The following is a 17,743-nucleotide window of genomic DNA, read 5'->3' as shown; positions in this document are numbered from 1 at the left end:
GGGAGCTCAGCTCCCTCATCCAATCCATCAAACATGCATAGAATATTAAGTTTACAGGTCCAAAATAATAATTTAGTTTACAGACCCAAATCAAATAAATATTTCTAATACATGCAGAAATTCTAAGATTTAACAAGTTTATACAAACATTAGTAATCAACCTGCGAGGGAGAAAGCAGGTTAACCTCAAAAATATCCTCCTGTGGCCTGGAAAATTTTTTGAACAGGAGTGTTCGTTCGACTCAGAGAGTAAAATATCAATTTTAACCATAATCTCTATAACTATCTAAAACTAATGCACCCTGTAGAGTGAAATGCAATATCAACAACATTTTCACATCATAACATCAAAAAGGTAATTTGGAGCACTCACGCACCCTGTAGCATCAATCATAATATATGGGAGCTGATCCCCTATACAGCTCTCTTAAATCCAACCTGGTGCCAGCGAAGAACTCAAGCCGGACTTTCGCTTAATAAACCAAATCGGGGGTCCCAGCGAAGAACTCAAGCCGTGACTACCCCCCGAAGGATCGGGTCCCAGCGAAGAACTCAAGCCGTGACTACCCGTCCTGTCCATAGTCCACCCCACATCACACGCACGCCAACGCACGCACACTGCTCCAAATTACCACAACAACATCTATGGCACGCTAACAGTTATGAATGCAACATAAATCGTGCCTAGAGTTTAACTACATAAATATATGCATATAAGTGATGCATGGGCATGCTGAACATATAATAATATCGAAATTACAATTGAAATTAATATTTTACTCACAGACTTAAAGATGGTCACTGAGGTGGCTGGACGGAGGAAGAAGGCTGTCCCGGCTCACCTGACAATTTTATTATAATCATTTAATAAATCTGACTCAATACAAACAAAGAAAAAGACCAATACGTCCTAAGTCGTGCCGAAAATCCGGCAGAGTCTCCCCTATACCTAGGACCTACCCAACCTGCAAAAGGGCTCAAAACACACTTATATACTCACAATCCATATATCCACAACTCAATCACATCACACAGCCCCTCCTGGGCCCATCAAATCAATCATCCATCACAATATGTAAAATTTCAATTTAGTCCCTATAATTGATCATTTTTGCAAAAACTGCCCAAATCAGCTCTAAAAATTCTAAAACTTTGCCCCGCGGTCCTTAGCAATATTACTAAGTTATTGCAAAAAGAATCATAATTTTCTAAGCTACCACGAATATTTTATGGATTTTTAATCCTATTTAAGCACTAGAAAATTACGTAAAAACAAGGTTCGGGTTTACCTTTGCCGATTCCGACTTCGGGGACGCGCTCGGGACGTCTGACAATGGGGGGATAGCCAAAACCTCGATCCAATTCGGAGACTTTTCCGGTAACGAGTCTGTCTGGCCGGAAATTCACAGACCCGGACAACTGTCGAATTTCCGCGAATTGAGGATACCTACACGAAGCCCATAACACGGGGGTTAGTACATAAATTTTTTAGAATTTTCTAAGCTCATTTAATGCTCGGAAATACACTGCGAAGTTCCGTGGGACCCACCGAAAAACGGTGTCGGAAAAATTCGAAATTTATGTCGCCACGAAGCTCTCGACGAGTGGAGCGCGCTGGCACTCTCGGTTTTCTCGTGGGATTCACGGTTTTCGAGAAATCTAGCCCAAAAGTCGAAATGAGCTAAAAACTTCCCGAGCAAAAATTGGACAAACCGCTTGATGGATTTCGGCGTTCTTGGTGTCTATGGAAAGTTCTCGTCAAGTAGATGATTTTAGACACAAGACCCGATCCAATTGGTGGCCGGATCGGCCGAATTTTGGCCGGGGAAGCCGAAACGCCGCATGGGCGAGGGAGGGTGTTCGCGCGTGTTTTCCGGCCGTTTGGGGCGGGCCGGGCTGGGAGGCCGAGGCGGCGTCGGTCGGGGTGGCAGTGGGGAGGTGGCCGTGGCAGGGTGGAGGAGAGAGAAAAGAGAGAGAGAAGGAAGAGAGGTCGACGCGCGCGGGGAAGGAAAGAAGAAAAAGGAAAAGGCCGGTCCAATTCAACCGGTCCGATCCGGTCCGGTTCGATTCCGTCGATCCGATTCAAGATACAAAATTTTGAATTTTTACTCTGCCTCGGGACCGAAAACGAGGTCCAAAAATTCCGAAAAAATTTCAGAAAACTCAGAAAAATACGTAGACTCCAAATATATTTTTAGTTTTGCCACGTGGTCTTTAAATTAATTTTTAAAAATCATCAAAGTTTATATTTTCGAAAAATCAAACCCGATTTTTAAAATCCGAAAAATCTCAAAAAAATTCCTAAAATTTTAAAAAAATTAAAATACCAAAAATGTCCATAAAATTTAAAATTTTGGGGTGTTATATTCTTCTCCCCTTACAGAAAATTCGTCCTCGAATTTTTACACAAGGCAGAATAAAGCACATGATTATACATTGAACAAATAAGGGTACATGCTACGCATGTCCCGTTCTGACTCCCAGGTGCACTCTTCCACCGACTGACTCCTCCACAAAACCTTAACCATAGGGATCTGTTTTGATCTCAACTGTCTCACTTGGTAGTCCACTATGGTGACAGGTTGCTCCTCAAATGTCAAGTTCTCCTTTAGTTCTATTACATCCGGCTGCAGTACATGATAAGGATCGGGAATGTATTTCCTGAGCATGGAGATGTGAAACACGGGATGAATGTGAGAAAGGTTGGGTGGTAGCTCCAACCGGTAGGCAACTGCTCCAACTCTATCAGTAACCTCAAAAGGTCCGATATACCGAGGTGCCAACTTGCCCTTCTTTCCAAATCTCATGACTCCCTTCATTGGAGAAACCTTCAGGAATACATAGTCGCCCACTGCAAACTCCACATCCCTCCGTCTGGGGTCTGCATAACTCTTACGCCTCTTGAAAGTGTTTTGATCGTTCCCTGATTAAAGGAACTACCTCTGAAGTGTACTGCACTAGGTCTACATCATGCACCTTCGCTTCCCCCATTTCTGTCCAACACAGAGGAGACCTACACTTTCTTCCATATAGTGGCCATCCCTATGCTGGAGTGATAACTGTTGTTGTAGGCAAATTCCACCAAAGCTAGCTGCTCATCCCATTGACCTCCAAAATCCAAGACACTCATGCGAAGCATGTCTTCCAGTGTTTGGATTGTCCTTTCGGACTGTCCGTCTGTCTGAGGGTGGAAAGCCGTACTGAAGTTCAATTGTGTGCCAAGTGCCTCCTGTAACTTTCTCCAAAACCGATAAGTGAACTGGGGCCCTCTATCAGATATTATGGAAGTCGGAACTCCATGCAATCTGACTATTTCTCGAATGTAGAGCCGGGCATACTGTGCCACAGAATATGTAGTCTTCACAGGTAAGAAGTGAGCTGATTTGGTTAAGCGGTCTACAATTACCCATATTGAATCATATCCTCGCGTGGTACGAGGCAACCCAGTCACAAAATCCATAGTGATCATTTCCCACTTCCATTCTGGGATAGGGAGCTCTTGCAGCTTCCCTGATGGTCTCTGGTGTTCAAACTTCACCTTCTGACAAGTTAAGCACTTGGACACAAAGTCTGCTATGTCTCTCTTTATGCCATTCCACCAATAGCTATCTTTCACATCATGGTACATCTTGGTGGAACCTGGATGGACACTGTACAGTGTGTAGTGTGCCTCTCGCATGATTTCATTCCTGAGGTTGTCCACATCGGGCACACATATCCTCGAACCATGCACTAGGGCGCCATCATTGGCAAATCCAAACTCACCACCTTCACCCTGCTGTACTCTTTCTATGATCTTCATCAATTGTTGGTCTCTGTGCTGGGAAACTCTAACTCTGTCCCTCAAGTCTGGCCTCACTGAAAAATGAGCCAACAATACCCCCTCATCTGAAAGATCTAGGATTAAACCTTGATCCATCAACGCATGTACTTCCTGAATCAACGGTCTCTTCTCTGCTGAAATGTGCGCCAAATTGCCAGAAGATTTCCTGCTCAAAGCATCTGCCACAACATTGGCCTTCCCAGGGTGGTACTGGATGGTGCAATCATAGTCTTTCAGAAGCTCCATCCATCTCCTCTGTCTCAAGTTTAAGTCCCTCTGCTGGAAGATGTACTTCAAACTCTTGTGGTCGGTGTATATCTCACACACTTCACCATACAGGTAGTGTCTCCAGATTTTTAGTGCAAAGACTACAGCCGCCATTTCCAAATCATGGGTGGGGTAGTTCTGCTCATGCCTCTTCAGCTGCCTTGAAGCATAAGCCACTACCTTTCCATTCTGCATCAAAACACACCCTAAGTCAACTCTGGAGGCGTCACAGTACACGGTGTATCCTTCACCACTCACAGATAGTGTCAACACAGGGGCAGTGGTTAGACACTCCTTAAGTGTCTGGAAACTCTTCTCACAGTCATCTGTCCAAATGAATGGAACATTCTTCCTAGTCAACTTAGTTAAGGGAGCCGCTATCCTGGAGAAATCTTGCACAAAACGCCTATAGTAGCCAGCTAAACCCAGAAAACTTCGCACCTCAGTGACTGTTGTAGGCCTAAGCCAATCGATTCTGACTTCAATTTTCTTGGGATCCACTTGAATACTGTCACTAGAAACCACGTGTCCCAAGAATGAGATGCTTTCTAGCCAAAATTCATATTTTGAAAATTTGGCATATAGCTGGTGCTCCCTCAAAGTCTGCAACACCATTCTCAAGTGCCACACGTGTTCTTCCTCGGTTCTAGAGTATACCAGAATGTCATCTATGAATACGATGACAAAACGGTCCAAAAATGGCTTGAACACCCTGTTCATCAAGTCCATGAAGGCTGCTGGTGCATTAGTGAGTCCAAAAGACATCACCAAGAACTCATAATGACCATATCTTGTCCTGAAAGCCGTTTTGGACACGTCCTCATTCCTGATTCTCAACTGATGGTAGCCTGATCGCAGGTCTATCTTAGAAAAGAATCTAGCTCCTTGGAGCTGATCAAACAAATCATCAATCCGAGGAAGTGGATACTTGTTCTTCACAGTCACCTTGTTCAGCTGTCTGTAGTCAATACATAACCTCAATGACCCATCCTTCTTTCTCATGAATAGAACAGGAGCACCCCAGGGTGAAGTGCTCGGACGTATGAAACCCTTGTCCAAAAGCTCCTGTAGTTGCTCCTTCAGCTCTTTCAATTCTGCTGGTGCCATCCTGTAAGGTGGCATTGAAATGGGGTTTGTACCCGACACAACATCAATGCAAAACTCTATTTCCCTTCCTGGTGGCAACTCTGGAAGCTCCTCTGGAAAGACATCCATAAATTCTCTGACAACAGGAACATTTTCCATGCTGACACCTTCTACAGATGTATCTCTCACCAATGCCAAATACCCTTGACATCCACGCCTCAACATTTTTCTAGCACTAATTGCTGACACCAAGTTATATGGAGCCACGCTCCTGTCACCATCAAAGCTAAACTCTTCCACACCAGGTATATGGAAATACACCTTTTTGTTCCTGCAGTCTAAAGTGGCATAATGAGTTGCCAACCAATCCATCCCCAAAATTACATCAAAAGCCATTACTGGTAAAGGAACCAAATCTGCTGGGAGGATCTTTCCATCCACTACTACTGGGCTACCCGGAAAAACCATGTCTACTTCTATATTGTCACTAAGTGGGGTAGCTATCGACAAAGGACATCCTAAGGTTGTAGGGTTTCTACCCAACCTCATGGCAAACACAGGGGAGACAAATGAGTGCGTAGCACCCGGATCTATCAAAACACGAGCCTCATAGGAACAGACCAGAAGAATACCTGCCACAACTGCATTGGAAGCCTGAGCATCCTGGTGGGTCAGGGTGAAAACCCGAGCTTGACCCCTACCTTGAGTGGAAGAACCCTGATACTGACTTCTACCTCCTGATCTACCTCCAAATCCACGTCCCCCTTGTCCTCGGCCCTGTTGTACTGGTCATCGCTGCCATGTTGGAAGCACCGGATACAACTGGCGAGGAACATTTGCAACAGAACCCTGTGACCCCATCTGTGGCTCACTGAAAACGGGGCATTCTCTAGCAAAGTGACCTGGTTGGCCACACCTGAAGCATACTCCTGATCCCATCAAACAAGGTCCTGAATGTCCTCTTCCACACTGTGCACAAGGTGCCAAGGAGGATCCTGAACCAGACCCAGAACTGTTGTACCCTGAACTGTGACCACTGCTGGATCCGTACCCTGGTCTGAATCCTCGAGGTTTGTGTCTAAAACCACTCTTCTTGTTCCTACTTTTTCCTCTGTAATTACTCTGGCCACCACTGTCCGGAGTACCCATGGAAGGGACACCTGAGGAACCCTCTGCTCTGTTTTTCTTTGCTCTCCCGCTGTCATCCGCAGCATAGCTAATCTCAATCTGTCTGGCTCGATCAACCACCACATCAAAAGACTGATTAGACATCATGGCCAGGTTCACATACCTCCTGTCAAGCCCCTTTAGGAATCTCTTCACCTTCATAGCTTCTGTAGCTACTGCTGCAGGGGCATATCTGCTCAATTCCAGAAATTCTGTAGCATATTCATCTAAAGACCTGCCATTCTGTCTTAAGGCCTCAAAGGCCCACTGCTTCTGATCTCTGAAGCTCTCTAGCACAAACCGATTGATAAAAAGTTCCACAAACTGAGCCCATGTCAAACCCTCCATCCGAGGTAACACGTAGTCATTCATCCATTGTCTAGGCATAGGCCCCATGACATGCTGCATACACTCTATCAGTCTTCTATCAGTCAACTGTAATTCTGTTCCTGCCTGTCTGCAGGAATCCAAAAACCGATATGCATCGTCTGACACATCATAAGTACCAGGCACCAACTTCTTAAAATTTATGATCTGTTTGTAAGGTTCTCCTCTTGGTGCGGTGGACTGCTGCTGCTGTGGAGGGTGGACCATATACTGCGCCATCATATCGATGGTCCTCTGCAACCCAGCTAGAGTAGCTGCCATGGGGTCCATGGGACCCTGTGCCATAAAGGGCGATCTGTCTTGGTGGCGGTGCTCTTCTACTTGAGCGACTCTAGGCCTCCTACCCCGCCTCCTCGGGCGGCGCCTCATCTGTCTTGACACCCGTCGAGCACATCTGGTTCTAGTGCAGTGGCAGCTCTCCTGCTTCTACGCATTTTCCTGAAATTCAGCAGCATTAGCCCACAAAATTCAAAACTGCATGTTACACAGCTCTATAGACTCATATATATACACAATGTATGAAGCAGAAACTAGAAGCAAAGACGACAATGCAAGACGAATGTGAACCCTATTTTTCCGCATGTGACTCCTAGTAGACTCTTCCCAATACTTTAGACAAACATTCCCTAAGAATCTGGAGCCTAAGCTCTGATACCACATTTGTCACGACCCAACCTATGGGCCGGACCGGCACTAGGACACAGGCGACCTAAAGCCCCCGAGGCCGTAGTAAGCCTAACTGTTCATTTACCCAATTCTAAGGCCCATTTGGGCCCAATTTCAAGAAACCAAACGGACAGAGTCCGGCCATAAAATGGACTTTCCAACGGGGAGTTTTCGACTCACCCGACCTGTAAACACAATAAATACTCAATTGGGGAGCTCAGCTCACCCTCCACATACTCATCAGCATAAAAATAAATGGGAGCTCAGCTCCCTCATCCAATCCATCAAACATGCATAGAATATTAATTTTACAGGTCAAAAATAATAATTTAGTTTACAGACCAAAATCAAATAAACAATTCTAACACATGCGGAAATTCAAAGAATTAACAAGAATAAACAAACATTAGTAATCGACTGCGAGAGAAAGCGAGTTAACCTAAAAATATCCTCCTGTGGCCTGGAAAAATTTTTGAACAGGAGTGAGCGTTCGACTCAGAGAGTAAAATATCAATTTTAACCATAATCTCTATAACTATCTAAAACTAATGCACCCTGTAGAGTGAAATGCAACATCAACAACATTTTCACATCATAGCATCAAAAAGGTAATTTGGAGCACTCACGCACCCTGTAGCATCAATCATAATATATGGGGCGATCCTATCTGACTCTCTTAAATCCAACCTGGTGCCAGCGAAGAACTCAAGCCGGACTTTCGCTTAATAAACAAAATCGGGGGTCCCAGCGAAGAACTCAAGCTGTGACTACCCCCCGAAGGATTGGGTCCCAGCGAAGAACTCAAGCCGTGACTACCCGTCCTGTCCATAGTCCACCCCACATCACACGCACGCCAACGCACGCACACTGCTCCAAATTACCACAACAACATCTATGGCACGCTAATAGTTATGAATGCAACATAAATCGTGCCTAGAGTTTACCTACATAAATATATGCATATAATTGATGCATGGGCATGCTGAACATATAATAATATCGAAATTACAATTGAAATTAATATTTTACTCACAGACTTAACGATGGTCACTGAGGCGGCTGGGCGGAGGAAGAAGGCTTTCTCGGCTCACCTGACAATTTTATTATAATTATTTAATAAATCTGACTCAATACAAACAAAGAAAAAGACCAATACGTCTTAAGTCGTGCCGAAAATCCGGCAGAGTCTCCCCTATACCTAGGACCTACCCAACCTGCAAAAGGGCTCAAAACACACTTCTATACTCACAATCCATATATCCACAACTCAATCACATCACACAGCCCCTCCTGGGCCCATCAAATCAATCATTCATCACAATATGTAAAATTTCAATTTAGTCCCTATAATTGATCATTTTTGCAAAAACTGCCCAAATCAGCTCTAAAAATTCTAAAACTTTGCCCCGCGGTCCTTAGCAATATTACTAAGTTATTGCAAAAAGAATCATAATTTTCTAAGCTACCACGAATATTTTATGGATTTTTAATCCTATTTAAGCACTAGAAAATTACGTAAAAATAAGGTTCGGGTTTACCTTTGCCGATTCGACTTGAGGGCGCTGGGCGTCGACAATGGGGATAGCCAAAACCTCGATCCAATTCGGAGACTTTTACGTAACAGTGCATGCGGAAATTCACAAACCCGGACAACTGTCGAATTTCCGCGAATTGAGGATACCTACACGAAGCCCATAACACGGGGGTTAGTACATAAATTTTTTAGAATTTTCTAAGCTCATTTAATGCTCAGAAATACACTGCGAAGTTCCGTGGGACCCACCAGAAAACGGTGTCGGAAAAATTCGAAATTTATGTCGCCGCGAAGCTCTCGACTAGTGGAGCGCGCTGGTACTCTCGGTTTTCTCGTGGGATTCACGGTTTTCGAGAAATCTAGCCCAAAAGTCGAAATGGGCTAAAAACTTCCCGAGCAAAAATTGGACAAACCGCTCAATGGATTTCGGCGTTCTTGGTGTCTATGGAAAGCTCTCGCCGAGTAAATGATTTTAGACACAAGACCCGGTCCAATTGGTGGCCGGATCGGCCGGATTTTGGCCAGGGAAGTCGAAACGCCGCTTGCGAGGGGTGTTCGCGTTTCGGCGTTTAGGGCGGCCGTGTTGAGGAGGGGAGGCGCCGGTGGGGAGGAGGTGAGTGGTGGCAGTGGCGGTGGCGGGAGAAAAAAGAGAGAGAAGGAAGAGAGGTCGACGCGCGCGAGGAAGGAAAGAAGAAAAAGGAAAAGGCCGGTCCGATCCGGTCGGGTTCGATTTGGCCGGTCCGATTTAAGATACAAAATTTTGAATTTTTACTCTGCCTCGGGACCGAAAACGAGGTCCAAAAATTCTGAAAAAATTTCAGAAAACTCAGAAAAATACGTAGACTCCAAATATATTTTTAGTTTGCCACGTGGTCTTTAAATTAATTTTTAAAAATCATCAAAGTTCATATTTTCGAAAAATCGAACCCGATTTTTAAAATCCGAAAAATCTCAAAAAAATTCCTAAAATTTAAAAAAAATTAAAATACTAAAAATGTCCATAAAATTTAAAATTTTGGGGTGTTACATTAATAATAATAATAATAACCTTAGAAGGGGTGCATAAGTTACAAAATTTTATTTATTGAAATAATAATTGATAATTTTGAGATAAAAAAAAAAGTGAAAGTGACTGATGAATCGTTACCCTATTTGTTTTTTTTTTTTAATAATTCAATAACCTAATAATAATTAATTATTATCCAATAATTTTAAGAATTTAAGAGATTAATTTATGTTATTAATTCTCTCTTTAAACTCTTTTTATGTAAAAAAAATGTCTTTAGTGGGAAAAAAAAAAAACATTTAATCCATGTGGCAGCCGTGGTGGGCGTTTATGAAAGATACATGAAGAAAAGAAACACAATGGTCCATGGAGATTTTTGACCTCACTTGAGTGTCAACTTTTATAGGAATATTAGAAAAATTTTAAAATATAATCATTGTGTATATAATAATTTTATTATAATTATTGATATGATGGTATTTACTTGAATCTTGTAATAATTAATAATTAAAATTTATTCGTTATATATATAATAATTATATAGGATGAATTTATTTTTAGTGCTAGTGTACTAAAATTGTAAAGAAAAAGCATGAAATTGATTGGGTATCCTAAATTTTACTTTTGCAAAAGGGGGTTGGAAAATATCAACTTATCAATCAATATTCTTAGCTTTGTTGTTTTTGTCTTCCATCACACATTTCTTGTGGTTTGGATATCTTCATCATATATCATGTGCATGGTTAAGGATGGAGCTGCTTGGCTCTATCTCTAACACAGAGGCTGCCAGGCAAAGAAGAAATGCTTGCTTCTAACTTGTATTAATAGGCGATTTCCATTTTCACCGGACAAATAAACCATTTTCCCATAAGAATTTTTTTTTTTTTATATATATAATTATTAAAAATAGAATTAAATTTGGTCATTTAAAACTAAATTGTACAAAATACATCCTTACCAAGACAAGGCATGAGTAAGAGTGTATGATTTTTTAGAGTTTTAAATTAGAATTAAAAAATCATAATGAATTAATTTTATTTTATTATTTTGATTAATTTATTCTTTTATTAAAAATTATTCGATTAATTTATTCTTTTACCAAAAGTTGAATCGAAGTTGTATTGAATTAAAAACAGCTCTTACATATGATTTTTTTTAAATATATTATATACTAATTAAAATTATAATATATTATATTTATTATATTATAAATAGATATAAGTAACTTAATATTATCTTATTTTTTGACTTTTTTTTTGACAATTTTAACTTTTATTGATAATTTTAATTATAAATATATTAAATTTTATTATTTTTAATTATAAATATATATATGTATTTAATTCTTGATTACATATTTATATATACATAAATATATATAAATAAAATATTTATACTATTTATGTAGTAAAAAAATAATTGATAAATATATGTTAACGCCCAATAATTGTCACCTATTACAACTCTTTTGAAACCGACTAAACTACTTAAATAGAATTTAGAGTAAAAAAAATAAATCCATATATCTCAAATTTTGAGTTAAATTGTATGTTAACACCCAACTTTAAAGTTTTAATCATAATTTAACTATCATAAATAATTAAACTAGTCTTGGTGTGGACCCCTTCGAAGAAGGCAGGCCCTCCAAAAATTAGAGTATGCCACTGTATGTGACGAGCACACGGTATTCTTTAGTAAAAGGCGAAAGAATAGTTCGCTTTGTGCTCATCACGTGGCTGCCTGAGTTATTTGAGCGTTTCTCTTGTCCTTTTATAAAGTCCTCACTGACCCCTCACTTCTCTTTTATTCAATGTGGGACGTCTGAAACCAAAATGCACTTACAAAGCTACACTCTAGCTTATATTTTGCAGTCCTGCTGTCAGTCCCAGCTATTATTCGCTTTAACCTCTAAATTCTCCCCCTTAACAAAGCTATTAAATAAGGATGAACTTCTATTCTGAGCTTGTTGTGGATTTACACTGTATCATCTGAATCATTATTTCTGAAGTACTGGCTTACAAAAGCTCTAAGCAAAATGTTTTTGTGGTTCAATAGCTGTAATTGCAAACACCCATGAGAAGCTATGTTGAATACAGATGTGGATATAATATCAAACTTAAAAACATTCAGTTAGTTCATAACAAAATTAATACAAAATAATTAGTACTATTTAGATCTCATTTCAATAACACTATAAATTGAATACATTATCGACACCTCCCCTCTAATTTTTAACTAGTTTTAAATTCAATTTATTACTTTTAATGTTGGAAATTTTTTTATTAAACATGCATAGGCTCAAACGATTAGCTGATTCTGATACCACTGAGGCTTGTCACTGAGATTGATCAGACGCAACTTGCAGGAAAGTTTCTTCTGTTCCAAAGTCAAGAGAGCTCTCTGGGAGAATGGGCTTGAAAAACACAAAATCAAAAGATAAAAGAAGCCAAGTTCGATCAAAATCTATACAAATAATCATATACATAGAATATATATAAAAAGAAAGAAAGAGAGAGCATACAGCCTCCGATAATGTCAGGAGCACCAACAGCTGCCTTGACACAGATCTCCAAAGCCATTTTCTTGGGAAAATTTGCAGGGCACCTTCTGAATGGCGGGGGGAAGAAATGAAGCAAGTACAAGGAGCAGTGTGGCCTGTATTTATTATTTTTTTGGGTTGTAAACAAAGATATTTCTGATATACAGGATCCTCTTAAAGAGGACCGGACCAGTTAGATATTGACACATTGTTCATTCTTGCTGTATTAATATTGAGAAATATATATCTCCAATTAAATATCATTTATATTAAAATTATAAATTTTTTATACACTTCATTGACTTTTATCTATTATTTTTTAAAATTATACTTTATTCAAAATTATAGGATTGAGAAAACTAATTAAGAAGTATTAATTATTTTTTTAAATTTTATTTTTATCTCTACTAAACACAATAACCATTTGTATAATTTCATAAAATTCATGTCATCACATTCCTTTTAAAGAGTAATTTAATCGAGTTAAAAATTACTCCATTCATCTATTTGTATTTGTAGCATTTAAATTTTTTTAAAAAATTATTTATCGTGTTTAAAAAATAAAAAAACATTGGTTAATTTTTTTTAATTTTACCCTTTTATCCCTATTAAATACAATAGACACTTGACTCATGTGGTAATTGGCGGTGGGTGTTTATGAAAGAGACATGAAGAAAAGAAACACAATTGTCCATGGAGAATTTTGACCTCATCTGAGTGTCAACTTTTACAGAAGCAATGATGAAATTTTAAAATACAATTGTTATATATAATAAAAGTTTTATTAAAGCAGTTGATCATAGTGAGTTATATTTGAGTTTCATTATGATTAACAATCAAAAAATATATGTTATATATACAATAATTATATAAAATGAATTTATTTCAGTGCTGGTGTACCATAATTGTGAAGAAAAAAGCATGAAATTGATGGGTTATCCTAAATTTTACTTTTGCAGAAGTGGGTTGAAAAATATCAACTTCTCAATCAATATTCTAGCTTTGTTGCTTTTGTCTTCCATCACACATTTCTTATGGTCTGCATATCTTCTTCTTTTATCATGTGTATGGTTAAGGTGGGTGTAAGATCTCTCATCAAATTTTTATATTTTATATAAATATTTTACATTTGAGTCCCTTTCCATTCTTGATATCTTTTCAAGGATGGAGATGCTTGGCTCTATTTCTAACACAAAATCTATTTATTTATTTATTTATTCATTGATGGTTCATTAGATTATCATGACTACACAATAGAGATGGCCATTTTTTCTCCTTTAATACCATCTAACATAATAATAATAATAATAATAATTTCCCTTCCTAATACTCAAATGATAATAACTTCTCTTTTTCATTATTTATTTATTTTGATTTTATCTCTAATTGCTTCTGATTTGTATTGATAGGCGGTTTTCCATTTTCACCAGACAAATACAAATTACCTAAGCATTTTCCCATAAGACTAAGTGTGTGCATAGTTCTTGATGTCTCAAATTGAGGTGTAAAATCATACCGAATCGATAAATAGTATTGAATTAAATATATTTTACTATTTTGATTCGATTTCAGTTTTTCATTAAAAGTCAAAATAAGTTTATATCGAACTTTTTTTTATAATATTTAAAACTTATTATATACTTTTAATATAATTATATATTTATATGTAATTACGATTTTAATGTTTGTTATAATTATTATATTATAAATATATATTATAACTATAAAAATTATAAATATATTATTACGTTATATATATATATGCTTAATCTTTAATTATATATCTTATTTATGGGAAATTCTATAGTTATTGTTTGGCAACAAAGTTTTTAAAAACCAATAAATCATTGACATATGACATTTTTAATTAAAAAATTATAAATATATAATTAAATTTACCAGCTACAACAGGTTACTTACTAAATCTAACATGTAATTTATTAAATATAGGAAATGTTAAAATAACTAAAGTGCTCTAAAAATTACACACACTCATAAATTTTATGGAAAATAGTATTATTTTATGAAAATATTATAAGTTGAGTTGTAAAATTATTTTAAATTATCATAGTTTCCATGACATCTTAAAATTTACAATAAAATGTTATAATTTTAATCAAAATTAAAAATTTTAAATGTGGAATGCTAGATAGCAATATTTTATTTGATTTTATTTATAATTAATTTTTTTATAGTATTACAGAAAAAAATTATATATGTATGTTATTTTTTGCAAAGCAGGTTTACGTTTTCGTTAAGTTAGTTAATTTTTCATGATTAATTACTTTCCAGAAAGTAGCATCATTTTACAAAAATATTATGAGTTAAATTGTAAAATTAAGCTAAAGTATAATATTTTCTGCAATATTTTAAAATTTGTTACAGAATATTATAATTTTAATTAAAATTAAAAATTTTGAGTGGAATGTTAGGTGACAATATTTTATTTGATTTTATCTATAATTAATATTTTTATGGTATTGAAAAATTATATATATTTTTTATTTTATGTAAAGAAAGTTTACATTTATGTTAAGTTAGTTAATTTTTCGTTATTAACTATTTTACTAAAAATAGTATCATTTTACGAAGATATATTGTGAGTTGAGTTGCAAAATTATGCTAAAAAAACACAATCTTTAAAACATTTTAAAATTTGTTATAAAAAAATTATGACTTTAATTAAAATTAGAAATCATAAATGTGGAGTGTTAGATAGTAGTAATTTATTTAATTTTATCTATAATTAATATATATATATATATATATATATATATATATATATATATATATATATATATATATATATATATATATATATATATATAAGTTTACGTTTTTTGTTAAGTTAATTAATTTTCCATAATTAACTACTTTACTAAAAATAGTATTATTTTATGAAAATATTGTGAGTTAAGTTGTAAAATTATGTTAAAATATCATATTTTCCACAACATCTTGAAACTTACTATAAAATATTATAATTTTAATTAAAATTAAAAATTTAAAATGTGAAATATTAGATGATAGTATTTTATTTGGTTTTATCTATAATTAATATTTTTATAGAATTATCAAAAAAAAATTATTTATGCATTTTACTTTATATGAATCATGTTTAAGTTTCCATTAATTTAGTTAATTTTTCGCAATGAACTATTTTATGAAAAATAGTATAATTGTACAGAAATATTATGAGTTGAATTGTAAAATTAGGTTAAAGTATCATATTTTCCGTAATATTTTAAAATTTATTATAAAATATTATAATTTTAATTAAAATTAAAAATTTTAAATGTGAAATATTAGATAATAATATTTTTTTTGGTTTCATATATAATTAATATTTTTAATATAACCAAAAAATATTATATATGTATTTTAATTTATGTGAAGTAAGTTTACATTTTCCATTAAGTTAGTTAATTTTTCATAAATAACTATTTTATGGGAAATAGTACTATTTTTACAAAAATATTGTAAATTGAGTTATAAAATTACGTTAAAACATCATATTTTCTATAAAATTTTAAAATTTACAATAAAATGTTATAATTTTAATTAAAATAATAAATTTTAAATATGAAATATTACATGGCAATAATATTTCATTTGATTTTATCTATAATTAATATTTTTATAATTAAAAAAAATTATATATGTATTTCATTTTACGTAAAGTAAGTTTACATTTTAGTTAAGTTAGTTACTTTTTTGCAATGAACTATTTTACAAAAATAATTTCTTTTTACAAAAATATTGTGACTTAAGCTATAAAATTACGCTAAAGCAACATAATTTTCACAATATCTAAAAATTTGCTATAAAAATTATGATATTAATTAAAATTAGAAATTTTAAATGTAGAATGTTAGATAAAAATAATTTATTTGGTTTTATCTATGATTAATATTTTTATAGTATTACAAAAAATATTACATATGTATTTTATTTTACGTGAAGCAAGTTTATGGAAAATAGTATCATTTTATGAAGATACTGTGAATTGAGTTGCAAAATTAGTTAAAGCATCATAATTTCTACAACATCTTAAAATTTACCATATAGAATGTTATAATTTTAAGTAAAATTAAAAATTTTAAATGTGGAATATTAGATGACACAACAAAGAATTATGCAAGGAGATTATGTTTTTAGGGGGTGATTATTCACAAAGAAATGAAGAATCATCATAATCTACCCAGGTATGAAATATATAATGATTATAAGTGTATAATTGAAACTCATTTTTGCATTGTGTACATGATAGGTTAAAAGAATAAGCTCTATATTCGAGTATGAGTATGTGCAAACAAAAGTAAACTATGAACCGTTAATTAATACTCAGATATGAGATAAATATTTTCTTTTCAACCCATTTTTAATCTTTTTTTTTGCATTACATTTATTTGCAAAAAAAAACTTTCAATTGTAAAAAGGAAAAAAATACCAAATAAACTCTTATACTTTTAATAGAGTGTCAAATATGTCCAAAATTAAGTTTTGGGCTAAAAAAGGCTTATACTTTGAATAAGGTCAAATAAGTACACAATTAATAAATATTATTTTTTCCTAAAATTAAATATTAAAAATTATATTTTAGTTTTAATTAAAAAAATTTCAAAAAATTTTGAAAAACATAGTGGACAAAATTGTTTAATATTAAAATTATTATTTTAATATTTTATTATTTAAAAAAAAATAATATATAAGTGTGAACTTATTCGGTCTTAATTAGAAAGTACATGGTTTATTTGACCCAAAACTTAATTTTGAGCTTATTTAGCCCAAAATTTGATTTTGGGCTTATTTACCCCATTATTGGAAGTACAAGTGCTTATTTGATCATTTTTCCATTGTGAAAATCCTATAAATGTGTTGAAGAAAATCGAAATAGATGTATAGAAGATATCCCAACACCACTTTAGTTCATAAGTGATTTCTTATAGATTTGACATTTTCTATGAAGAAAATCATGTATACAGTGAGGAGGACTAAGTCACTCTTATTTAATTATATTTAATTATATGTTTATAACTATAAAGTATGTTATATTATATTATATTATATTATATATTTTGCATAAAATTAACCCATATACCTCTAACACTGGGTAAAAAGAATGGAAAGATTCTTAAAGAATTACAAGTTCATATATACACTCATTAATTTCTCATTATCAAGCACCCAGTAAAAAGGTCGACAAGCACACGATATTCTTTAGTAAAAAGCGAAAGAATAGTTCGCTATGTGCTCACTACTAGGATG

At 34.8% G+C, this 17,743-nt stretch overlaps 1 long non-coding RNA gene, 1 other non-coding gene and 2 pseudogenes across 2 annotated transcripts; all 4 read right to left on the bottom strand.

Annotated features, from left to right (window-relative positions):
- Positions 1–2,465: 2,465 nt before the first annotated feature.
- Positions 2,466–9,025, bottom strand: LOC131173009 (uncharacterized; annotated as a pseudogene).
- Positions 9,026–11,553: 2,528 nt separating this feature from the next.
- Positions 11,554–12,589, bottom strand: LOC110652682 (uncharacterized). Its single transcript, XR_002494454.2, has 2 exons — positions 12,458–12,589; positions 11,554–12,349 (listed from the first exon to the last, which is right to left on the bottom strand). It is a non-coding gene; the product is annotated as an uncharacterized LOC110652682 (long non-coding RNA).
- Positions 11,557–11,674, bottom strand: LOC131173574 (U5 spliceosomal RNA). Its single transcript, XR_009143890.1, has one exon. It is a non-coding gene; the product is annotated as a U5 spliceosomal RNA (small nuclear RNA).
- Positions 12,590–17,616: 5,027 nt separating the features above from the next.
- LOC131173596 (U5 spliceosomal RNA) lies at positions 17,617–17,743 on the bottom strand (annotated as a pseudogene).

The sequence above is a fragment of the Hevea brasiliensis genome, chromosome 14, assembly GCF_030052815.1.
Source record: "Hevea brasiliensis isolate MT/VB/25A 57/8 chromosome 14, ASM3005281v1, whole genome shotgun sequence".
Taxonomy (NCBI): domain Eukaryota; kingdom Viridiplantae; phylum Streptophyta; class Magnoliopsida; order Malpighiales; family Euphorbiaceae; genus Hevea; species Hevea brasiliensis.
Note: the sequence above shows the minus strand (reverse complement) of the source record. Positions and strands in the feature narration are given on the sequence as shown.